Here is a 12,551-nt window from a genome sequence, read left to right as displayed (position 1 = left end):
TTAGCAGGACAGAAGATTGATTTAGGTGTATGGAAGATCTATAGTTCTGGTGGCTGAAAGTTTGGGGATTTTTTTCTCTAATAGTCTTTTTTGGTTGTTTTTTAAATTATGAATAAATTTATTTTCTAAGGGTGAGAATCACTTCTTGCTTGTAGACTAGATCTTTAAGAAATGTATTTTGAATTGAAGAAAAATTATTAGAGAAGTTTAGGATCATATATTTTTACTGGGATAAACTTAGAATTTATATGGATAGCTAAGATGTTTATAATGCAATGCCTATAAAAGTTTCTATTATCAGAATCCAGTTTAACATACAAATGCCCATTTCTCTCTCTCTCTCTCTATATATATATATATACACACACACACAAATACATACATTACTTATTAATGTTTAGAGAAATTGGGTCCAGTACTCATTGTTTCTATAATTGTGCTTAAGGATACACAGAAGCTGGTCTTTTGGAATTTTGGAACAAAAAACAAAAACACATTGATATACATCACTCTGGAATGGGTGACCTGACCTCTGGCATCCAGACTAAGGGTCTAGTGGCACAGAGCAGATGTTTTTGGAAGAGCTGTCTGCAGTGGAATAGCACTGCTTCAGAGAATGGTATCTGAAATTTGGTACCTTGGAACCATGTTCTTTGCACACGTCACTGATATAGAGTGTGGTCCTCTCATAGAACTTCTCTCAGAGAGAATGATCCTCTTCCCTCACTGTATTTGTTCTATCCCTAGGGAGCTGTGGGAAATAAGATTTTCATGAATTAGAACTCTTTGGAAGGCTTTCACAGACACTGACCTTACGAGGATGAGAGCTCCTAGGATTTGGGCAATACTGAGTTTCTCCTTCCATGAAAATATCTACAATTATTTGTAAATAATTCAAGGTTTACTATATTTCACCACAAAGTAAAGATTTCTTATACCACAATTTTTCTATCCTCAATTATTTATTTTTTTTAAAGATTTTATTTATTAATTTGACAGAGATCACAAGTAGGCAAAGAGGCAGGCAGAGAGAGAGGAGGAAGCAGGCTCCCTGCTGAGCAGAGAGCCCGATCTCGGGCTCGATCCCAGGACCCTGGGATCATGACCTGAGCCAAATTCAAAGGCAGACGCTTCAACCCACTGAGCCACCCAGGCGCCCCACCATCCTCAATTATTAATTTTAACACATATATTGGTTGGATAGAATTTGTTTCTGAAAATAATATGAGGTTCCTACTGTTTTCCTCAGAACCATGCTTTGTAATTATAGGTATACCTCAGAGATATTCTAGGTTTAGTTCTAGACAATTGCAATAAGGTGAATATCAAAATAAAGTGAGTCAAATGAGCATTTGGCTTCCCATTGCATATAAAAGCTGTGTTTACACTAGACTGTAGTCTATTAAGTGTGCAATAACATTGTATCTAAAAAATGTATATATCATAATTTAAAAATATTTTGTTGCTGAAAAATTCAACCATCATCTCAGCTTTCAGTGAGTCATAGGTCTTGCTGATGGAGGGTCTTGCTTCATTGTTAATGGCTGTTGACTAATGAAGGTGGTGGTTCCTGAAGGCTCAGGTGACTCTGGCCTTTTCACAAAATAAGACAATAAAGTTTCCTACATCAATTGACTCTTCCTTTCACAAATGATTTATCTTTAGCATGAGATGTTGTTTGATTGCATTTTACCCAAGTAGAACATCTTTCAAAATTGGAGTCAACCCTTTCAAACCCTGCTGCTGATAAACAAACTGACTTTATGAAATATTCTAAGTACTTTTCATTTCAACCCCCTCCTCAGCATCTTCACCAGGAACATCAAGAAACCACTTTCTTCACTTATCCATAAAAAGCAACTCTCATCCAATCAAGTTCACTCATGAGATTGCAACAATTCAGCCACACCTTCAAGCTCTACTTCTAACCATAGTTCTCTTGTTTTTTCCATCACATCCATCGTTGAAAGTTGAAATTATCCCTTGATCCATGGGCTAGAGAATGGATGTTGTGTTAGCAAGCATGAAGATAACATAAATCTCATTGTGCTTCCACATCAGAGCTCTTGGGTGGCCAAATGCATGTCAATGAGCAGTAATATTTTCAAAGAATTATTTTTCCTGAGCAGTAGGTCTCAACAGTGGGTTTAAAATGTTCAGTAAACCAATGTTGTAAACAGAAGTGTTCTCATCCAGGCTTTTTTTTTTTCTATTTAGCGAACTTAAGCAAAGTAGATTTAGCATAATTCTTAAGGATTTTTGAAATGGTAAGTGAGTATTGGTTTCAACTTAAAGTCACCAGCTGTATTAGTTCCTAGCAAGAATGTCAGCCTGTTCTTTGAAGTTTTGAAGCCAGACATTGACTTCTCTTCTCTAGCTAGGAAAGTCCTAGATGGCATCTTTTTCCAATAGAAGGCTCTTTCATGTACATTGAAAATGCACTGTTTAGTTTAGCCATGTTCATTATTTACCAGATCTACATCTTCTAAATAACTTACTGTAGGTTCTACATCAGTACTTCTTGTTTCACTTTGTATTTTCTGTTTTGGAGACAACTTCTTTCCTTAAATGTCATGAAGCATCTTCTGCTAGCTTCTAGCTTTCCTTCTGTTGCTTCCTCACATCTCTCAGCCTTCATGAAATTGAAGAGAGTTATGGCCTTACTCTGGATTAAGCTTTGGCTCAAGGGAATGTTGTTTAAACTTCTATCTAGACCTCTCAAACTTTCTCCAAGTCAGCAATAAGGCTGTTTTGTTTCCTTATTCATATATTCACTGGAGTAACACTTTTGATTTCCTTCAAGAATTTTTCCTTTGCAATCACAAGTTGGCTGACTGTTTTGGCACAAAAGGCCTAGCACTCAGCCTGTCTTGGGTTTTCCATGCCTTCCTCACTAAACTTAATAATTTCTAGCTTTTGATTTAAAGTGAGAGATGTGTGGGGCACCTAGATGGCTCAGTCAGTTAAACATCTGACTTTTGATTTCAGCTCAGGTCATGATCTCAGGGTTATGAGATTGAGTCCCATGTCTGGCTCTGTCCTTGGCAGCTCTGTGGTGGGTGCAGAGACTGATTGGATTTCTTTCTCTCCCTCTCCCTCTGCCCTTACCACCACATGCCCCCTCCCCATGTGTTCTCTCTTTCAAAAATAAATAAATAAGTAAATACATACATACATACATACATATGTAAAATAAAGTGTGAAATCTATGAATCTTCCTTTCATTAGAATACTTGAGGTAATTATATGGCTATTAATTGGCCTAATATTAATATTGTTGTGTCTCAGGGACTAGGGGGGAAAGAGATATGGGGGGACAGCTGGTTGATGAAGCAGTCAGAACACACACAACATTTATTCATTGAGCTCATTAAGCTTACTGTCACATGGTTGTGGTTGTGGTACCCCAAAATAATTACTATGACAACATCAAAGATCACTGATCACCATAACAAATACAATAATAATGAAAATGCCCCAAAATGTGATATAGAAACATAAACTGAACAAATGTTGTTGGAAAATGGTGCAGATAGATTTTTTCAATGCAGGGTTGCCACAATACTTTCATTTGTAAAAAAAACACGATATCTGCAAAGCACAATAAAGCAAAGCATAATAAAATGAAGCATGCCTGCAATGTTTTTTTTTTTTTTAAACATGCAGAAAAATGCACACACCATAATAGTCCAGCTTAATGAATTTTTGGTGATCACATTTGTGTAAACATCAACTGTAAACACATTACCCAAAGCACTGCAACTACCCAAAAGCAAAATCAGGTAACTGTTATCTTGACTTATTACACCATAGGTAAGATCTACCTGTTTTTTGTTTGTTTGTTTGTTTGTTTACTTTCTACAAATGGAATCACATAATACTCATTGTGTATTTGATCATTTTGTTTAACTCATTCTTCGTAAAATTACACATGTTATAGCATGCTACACATGTTATGGCATGTCATGGTATCTCAATATTTTTATTTTATAATATCCATTGTATGGATATATTATAATTTATTTATCCATGTTATTCTTTTTTTTAAGATTTTATTTATTTATTTGACAGAGATCACAAGTAGGCAGAGAGGCAGGTGGAGAGAGAGAGAGAGGAGGAAGTAGGCTCCCTTCTGAGCAGAGAGCCTGATGTGGGCCTAGGGCTGGATCCCAGGACCCTGAGATCATGAGCTGAGCCGAAGGCAGAGGCTTAACCCACTGAGCCACCCAGGCTCCCCATCCATGCTATTCTTGATGAATTTGAGTTGCTTGCATCTTACAGCTTATCAAATGATTGGGGTTTCAACCTTTTTTCATGTTTTCTTGCACAAACATAAATATTTCTGTTTAGCATATACTTAGGAGTGGATATATTTAACTTCTATGTATCTGAATAAATACATTCAGATATATTTTTAATGATACTGCCAAGTAATTTTTTATAGTGTTTGTACTATTTAATACTATAATAAAGAAGTGAAATTTCCAAAGTATGAACTCCTTCTTATAATGTTTGTTACAGGGACACCTGGGTGGCTCAGTTGGTTAAGCCACTGTCTTTGGCTCAGTTCATGATCCCAGGGTCTTGGGATCGAGTCTGGCATCAGACTCCTTGCTCAATAGGGAGCCTGCTTCTCTCTCTGCCTCTGTCTGCCACTCTGCCTGCTTGTGCTCTCTCTCTCTCTCTCTCTGACAAATAAATAAATTAATTAAATCTTTTTAAAAATAAACAATGTTTATTATACCTGATACCAGTGTCAATGAACAAACATTAAACTGGCAGAGACTAAACCTGAAGCTTTCACGTGGTGGTATTTATTGAGATTAGCCACTAGATTTTAATTCAGTTTAGCAGATCCCTTCTATTCTAAATGGTGCAATTTGTCTTTATTAGATTCAATATGTTTTCTTGAAATGGGTTGGTCTTTCAGCACCACTATCCAAGTACTTGGAGAATGCCGACCTACTGACATGGCATCCCACATAATATCATCACTTCAAATCAAGAGACCCATTAATGGCAAAGCCAGTGTGGCAGTAGGCATGTGGTCATAAGAATCCTCTGGCTTATCAGGTACTCACCAGAAGTCGCCAGAAGTAGCTGAAGTAACAGAATGTTGGAATGAATTTTGTATCTACTATAGACTCATCTAAGACATCATTTTAGAGACAATACCCTCTGGGATCAAGTTATGTCCTTCAGAATAGGATATATGCAGTGGTATGCATATGCATATGAGTCATCTAAAATGCTGTAATGACTGACTGGTCCCACCAACACTTCCTTTGACCTATTGTAAAATCTAAATTTCCTGATTCTGTGCACTTAAACTCTGCTAAATTACAGTAATTGATTCTCAGGGGGAAAGCCTTTTTCCAGGAATCATGGTAAAATTTCCACTGGACTTGAAGTTTCAACCACCAGTCACTTGAACTGCTCAACTCAGTAGACAAGCGTGCAAAAGAGGCACTTTATAGGCTGAGATAATCAAGCCTAATAAACATGGGAAGCTAAGGTTGCTTCTTTATTAGGAAAGAGAAGATCTTTGAAACTAAAGAGATCCACTGAGTTATCTTTAGTGTTCTTAGTCTAATGATAATAATATATTGTCTTACTAATTCTGAGACATCTTACTTTCCAATGAATGTCTAGAGTGGTGTTTTGAGCCTGAAAGATTATGGTCTTCATGATTTTATTTCCAGTGAAGCTTACCTTCCACCATGGTGAGACACTGGAGTTACTATTTATTTATTTGTTATTCTGAGCACTGTGGTAGGCGTCCAGGAAAAGAACCTCGATGGCAATACAACAGACTTCTGATGAGTGATGGAGGTAGGAACAATTTACAGTAAATGTTGTTTTTGAAGAATTTAATGACTAAATACTTGCTATTTTTCTGACTAGTGGCCAAAGCTCTTGGGGGGGGTGGGAGAATCTGGGGCAAGAAAATACTCATTTCACAAAAATTTGGGGTTCTAAAACATTTTATAATTATTATCAACATTATCATTGTTTTGTAATTGCTCTTATTTATAAGTGGTCAGTTTGTATTTTTGAAAAAACATTCAGGAAATTTTGCATATGTGCAGCCATTAGCTGGATTATAGAGTTAATATCATTTTTATTTTTTCCCACATAGGAGCTAATAAAGATTGATATATTACATCTAATTGTAGTGTTTCCAGAGTGTCTTTTTTTTTAATTTTTTATTTTTTATAAACATATATTTTTATCCCCAGATATACAGGTCTGTGAATCACCAGGTTTACACACTTCACAGCACTCACCAAAGCACATACCCTCCCCAATGTCCATAATCCCACCCCCTTCTCCCAAACCCCCTCCCCCCAGCAACCCTCAGTTTGTTTTGTGAGATTAAGAGTCACTTATGGTTTGTCTCCCTCCCAATCCCATCTTGTTTCATTTATTCTTCTCCTACCCACTTGGTCTTTTTTTAAAGATTTTATTTATTTATTTGACAAATAGAGATCACAAGTAGGCATAGAGGCAGGCAGAAAGAGAGGAGGAAGCAGGCTCCTTGCCAAGCAGAGAGCCTGATGCAAGGCTCTATCCCAGGACCCTGGGATCATGACCAGAGCTGAAAGCAGAAGCATTAATCCACCCAGGCAAAGCCACCCAGGTGCCCCTCCATAGTCTCTTTTGACTAGAACACTCCTCCTTCCTTTAATTGTTCCTGTTATTGTATTTTGGGACATTGGCGCTCTTTGAGTCTGAGCCAGTTATCTTGTAGAATGTCTCCCTTTCGGGATTCAGTTTGATTGATTCCTCAGGATTTGGTTCCATTTAAGGTTTATTTTTTTTAATTTATTTTTTTGAGGGATACAAAATTCATTGTTTATGCACCACACACCCAGTGCTCCATGCATTATGTGCCCTCCTTAATACCCACCATCAGGCTCACCCAACCCCCATTCTCTTCCCCTCCCAAACCCTCAGTTTGTTTCCCAGTCTCTCATGGTTTGTCTCCCCCTCTGATTTCCTCCAACTCACTTCACTCTATCTCCCAATGTCCTCCATGTTATTCCTTATGTTGCACAAGTAAGTGAGACCATATGATAATTGATTCTCTAGGCTTGACTTATGTCACTCAGCATAATCTCTTCCAGTCCCATCCATGTTGATACCAATGTTGGGTATTCATCCTTTCTGATGGCAACTGTTTATCAAGATAGAAAGAGTCATATTGATATGAATACATTAATAGTAGGGGATCTACACACAAAAATAGACTCAAAATGGATGAAGGACCTCAATGTGAGAAAGGAATCCATCAAAATCCTTGAAGAGAACACAGGCAGCAACCTCTTCGACCTCAGCCGCAGCAACATCTTCCTAGGAACATCACCAAAGGAAAGGAAAGCAAGGGCAAAAATGAACTATTGGGATTTCATCAAGATCAAAAGCTTTTGCACAGCAAAGGAAACAGTTAACAAAACCAAAAGACAACTGACAGACTGGGAGAAGATATTTGCAAACAACATATCAGATAAAGGACTAGTGTCGAAAATCTATAAAGAGTTTAGCAAAGTCAACACCCAAAGAGCAAATAATCCAATCAAGAAATGGGCAAAAGACACGAACAGACATTTCTGCAAAGAAGATATCCAGATGGCCAACAGACACATGAAAAAGTGTTCCACATCACTCAGCATCAGGGAAGTACAAATCAATGAGATACCACCTTACATCAGTCAGAATGGCTAAAATTAACAAGTCAGGAAATGACAGATGCTGCCGAGGATGCGGAGAAAAGGGAACCCTCCTACACTGTTGGTGGGAATGCAAGCTGGTGCAACCATTCTGGAAAACAGCATGGAGGTTCCTCAAAAAGTTGAAAATAGAGCTACCCTACGACCCAGCAATTGCACTACTGAGTATTTACCATAAAGATACAAATATAGTGATCTGAAGGGGCACGTGCACCCAAATGTTTATAGCAGCAATGTCTACAATAGCCAAACTATGGAAAGAACCTAGATGTCCATCAACAGATGAATGGATCAAGAAGATGTGGTATATATACACAATGGAATACTATGCACCCATCAAAAGAAATGAAATCTTGCCATTTGTGATAACGTGGATGGAACTAGAGGGTATTATGCTTAGTGAAATAAGTCAAACGGACAAAGACAACTATCATATGATCTCCCTTATATGAGGAAGTGGAGATACAACATGGGGGGTTAGGGGGGTAGGAGAAGAATAAATGAAACAAGATGGGATTGGGAGGGAGACAAACCATAAGTGACTCTTAATCTCACAAAACAAACTGAGGGTTGCTGGGGGAAGGGGGTTTGGGAGAGGGGGGTGGGGTTATGGACATTGGGAGGGTATGTGTTATGGAGTGCTGTGAAGGGTGTAAACCTGGCGATTCACAGACCTGTACCCCTGGGGATAAAAATACATATGTTTATAAAAAAATATTAAAAAAATGTTTTTATCTGTTCATAAAAAATACATATGTTTATAAAAAATAAAAAATAAAATTTCAAAAAAAAACACTTGGCAAAAAAAAAATTAAAAATAGAATTATCATCTGACCCAGTAATTCCACTAATGGGAATTTACCCAAATTAAATAAAAGCACTTAATTTGAAAAGATATATGCACCCTTATGCTTATTATAGCGTTATCTACAGTAGCCAAGATATGGAAGCAGCCCAAGTATCCATCCATAGATGGAGAGATAAAGCACATGTGGTGGGGTCCCTGGGTGGCTCAGAGGGTTAAGCCTCTGCCTTTGGCTTGGCTTCGGTTCTTAAGGTCCTGGGATTAAGCCCCACATTGGGCTCTGTGCTCAGCTGGAAGCAAAAGAGAGAGAGATCTTACCATTTGCAACAACATGGGTGGACCCAGAAGGTATAATGCTAAGTGAAATAGATCAAAGACAAATACTGTACAATTTCACTTATATGTGAAATTTAAGAAACAAAACAAATGAACAAACAGAATAAAAGAGACAAACAAAAAGCCAGACACTTAAGTACAGAGAACAAACTAGTGGTTGCTAGAGGGGAGGTGGGTGGAATGGGAGAAAGAGATACAGGTATTAAGAGTACACTTATAGTGATGAGCACTGAGCAATGTATAGAATTGTTGGATCATTATATTGTACACTTGAAATGAATATAACACTGTATATTAACTATACTTTAGTAAAGATTAAAAAATAATTATTACATTAAATAAATAAAGGATGTCTTTTGTTTTAGATATATGTTAAAATGATGTCATGTCATTGTCTTTTCACCATGCTGACCAAAAGTCATCGCAGAGGAAGCCTGCAGGCTCTGGTTATTAAATCACTGAAAGAACTTGAAAAATTTATTGACTAAAATTTTCATAGGGCAAGGAATGTGTTTCTATCCCAAAGAGGATTATAAAAAGGAGGAAATAAAACCTTACAATTAATACCAAAAAAAAAAAAAAAAAGAAAGAAAGAAATAGTAGGGGATCTTAACATACCACTCTCAGTAATAGATCATCCAAGCAGAAAATCAATAAAGAAATAAGAGCATTGAATGACACACTGGACCCAATGGACCTCATAGTTATATTCAGAACATTCCACCCTAAAACAACAGAATACTCACTCTTCTCAAGTGCCATGGAACTTTATACAAAAAAGACCATATACTGGTCAGGGCTCAACTGATACCAAGAGATTGAGATTATTCCCTGCATATTCTTAGACCACAGTGTTTTGAAACTGGAACTCCACCACAAGAAAAAGTTTGGAAGGAATTCAAACAGTTGAAAGCTAAAGACCACCGTGCTTAAGAATGTTTGGATCAACCAGGAAATCAAAGAAGAACTTAAACAATTCATGGAAACCAATGAGAATAAAGACACTTTGGTCCAAAACCTATGGGATATGGCAAAAGTGGTCCTAAAGGGGAAATACCTAGCCATCCAAGCCTTCCTCAAAAAAACACAAAAAATCTATTTAAGTTTTTAACAAGAAAACTACATAAGTGGCTTTGAAAGTTATCTTTTCTTATCACCAGAGGAAAAACTTAAATTTTCTCAAATTTAATTGAGCTAACACTTTGAGTTGGTCTATAAAATAAAACATACTTTTGTATTTTAAACAGAAATCTAAAAAATTGTACCTCTCCCCTGCTAAAAAAAAATGAGGTACAGTTTTAAGACCTTCAGAAGTAATTCAAAGGGATTGAAAGCGTATTCAAAAGCAAGTATGACAAAATTATATAAATCTGTATATGTTTTTGATATACCAATACTCCTAATCATCATGGGTCCTTTAATAATTTAAATTACTCTACTAAATTTGTTTTGGAAAACATCTATGTGTATATTCTTTTTGATCTTATCATAGAGTGGTATGTGGTAAATACAACTTTTATTTTATTATTATTCATATTCCAACACAGAGCTTAATGAATTGAAATTTCTTAAGTTCCTTTTACTTGTTAGAAATCCAATAAGCGATCACTTCTAACATTGAAAACTATAAAATTTTGCAAATGTAAAATTCATATTCAACAGAATTTAATATACAATGATAAATAGGGATTGTGGAAAAATACTTATGTATTTTATATTTTAATATTAACAAATATCAGATAGTTATAGTATTTAATTTCTATTGGAGTTTATTTAAATTATTAGTGTCAGTATTTGTAATATATTGGTAATTACATCAATTGCAAATATAATTATGCTAAAAATTTTTAACTGCCAATGTAAAATGTGTGATCAATTGTTTTCAAAAATTTCTGTAGGGGTATACAAAGTATTTGAGAAACATTTATTTAATGCCCTATCTGAGTCCCCGTTTTCTGCTCAATAAGTACACTTATTCTAGATAAAATCAGTTTCAGCTATAAATTAAATTATTATCACTCTGCTGATGATTCCAATATGTCTGGCTCAGGCCAGTCTCTTAAGTTTTACATTAATTCACTTAATAATTCATTAAATGTTAGTGCTTATTAGATTTCAGGGATTCTTTTAGGTTATGATGAACATCAATAGTAATAAAACCCCCAGTCCTCATATAATTGAACAATGTAGGGGAAAGAGTAAATAAATAAAGGATAGTCCAGCACTTTATCCTGCACGTCCCAATATGTCACTAGCTGTACATAGCAATTAAGGAATTGAAATGTAGCCAGGCTAAATTATAATTTAGTGCCAAAAGAGAAGGTAAAATATCTCATTAATAATTTTATGTGGATAATATATTAAAGCACTTTTAATATATTAAATTAAATATATTATTAAAATTTGTATTGCCCATTTTTTTACTTCTTTATGTGGGCACTAAAAATTTAAAATTACATGTGTGGCTCAAAATATTCTATTGAACAATACTTCTGAGTCTAATGTATAATAATAGTATAATATAATGTAAAATAAATAGTATGCAATATAAATATATATTATATATTATATGATACATGATGTGATGATATAACAAATGCCATTAAGAAAATAAGAGCTGATTTGTTATTTTAAATTAGGTTTTAAATGAGAAAAGACCTCATTGATGGATTTACCTCAAGCAGGGATCTGAAAGACATGAGAAAGCAAGCTCTGACTCTCTAGAGGACTCATTGTCAGGGCTAGGAAACCCAGCTAGTCCAGCTAGTCCAAATTCCAGATGTAGGAATACAGATGGAAAAGCATGACTTAAAGTCATCATTTTCATCAGTAGCCTAGGCCTCCTGCTTTGTCCAGTAGTCATGGATCTTTTCCTACCCACCTTTTTCTTTATCCCCCAGTCCAGAAACCTGTCAGTCTTCCTTCATTCTTCCACATTTTATTAATTATAAAGCCTGTTTATGTGCTTTCTATCTTTCAAACTTGTTTCTTTTCTCCCATCTCTACTCTCTAAATCCACATGACCAACAGTTTGTGCCTTAGTTATATAATAGTCTTTTAACATGTCTCTAAATTTCTAATCTTGCCTCACTCTCTATTAGTCAGGTCTAACTAAGTTATGATATGACAAGAATCACAAGTTCTAGTGGACTATAATGACAAACATTTATTTCTTGCTTATATTCTTCCCCTAAGAGGTCAGTTTTGTCTTTGTTTAGGGTCTTCCTCACTTGAGACTCAAGCTAAAAATTGCCTTCTTTATGGTACAGAAGGAAAAGGAAATAGTAGAACTGTGTGACAGTTCTTATAGCTTCTGACTGGAAGTAGAACTCAATGCCTTCCTGAGGTAAGTGACTGAGTCTAATGGCATTTCACATGAAGTAAAATCTACCAAGGCTAGTAGAAGAGAGGACTAGCATATATTTTAAAAATAAAATGATCTACAAAAATTCTACCCCCACTGTTCCTGAACTTTTTTCAGAATATTTTCTAAAATATTTTCTAAAATATTTCTAAAATAAAATATCATTCAAATCGTCTACTTAAAATGAATATATGGTTTTCCATTATCATTAGTGAAAAATTCAAATTTCTTAGGATGATTAAAAATTTTTCTCTGTCTAGGGGTGTCTCACTGGCTCAGTCAGTAGAGCGTCTAACTCTGAGTTTCAGCTCAGGTC

Source organism: Mustela lutreola, chromosome 1 (genome assembly GCF_030435805.1).
Source record: "Mustela lutreola isolate mMusLut2 chromosome 1, mMusLut2.pri, whole genome shotgun sequence".
Classification (NCBI taxonomy): domain Eukaryota; kingdom Metazoa; phylum Chordata; class Mammalia; order Carnivora; family Mustelidae; genus Mustela; species Mustela lutreola.
Note: the sequence above shows the minus strand (reverse complement) of the source record.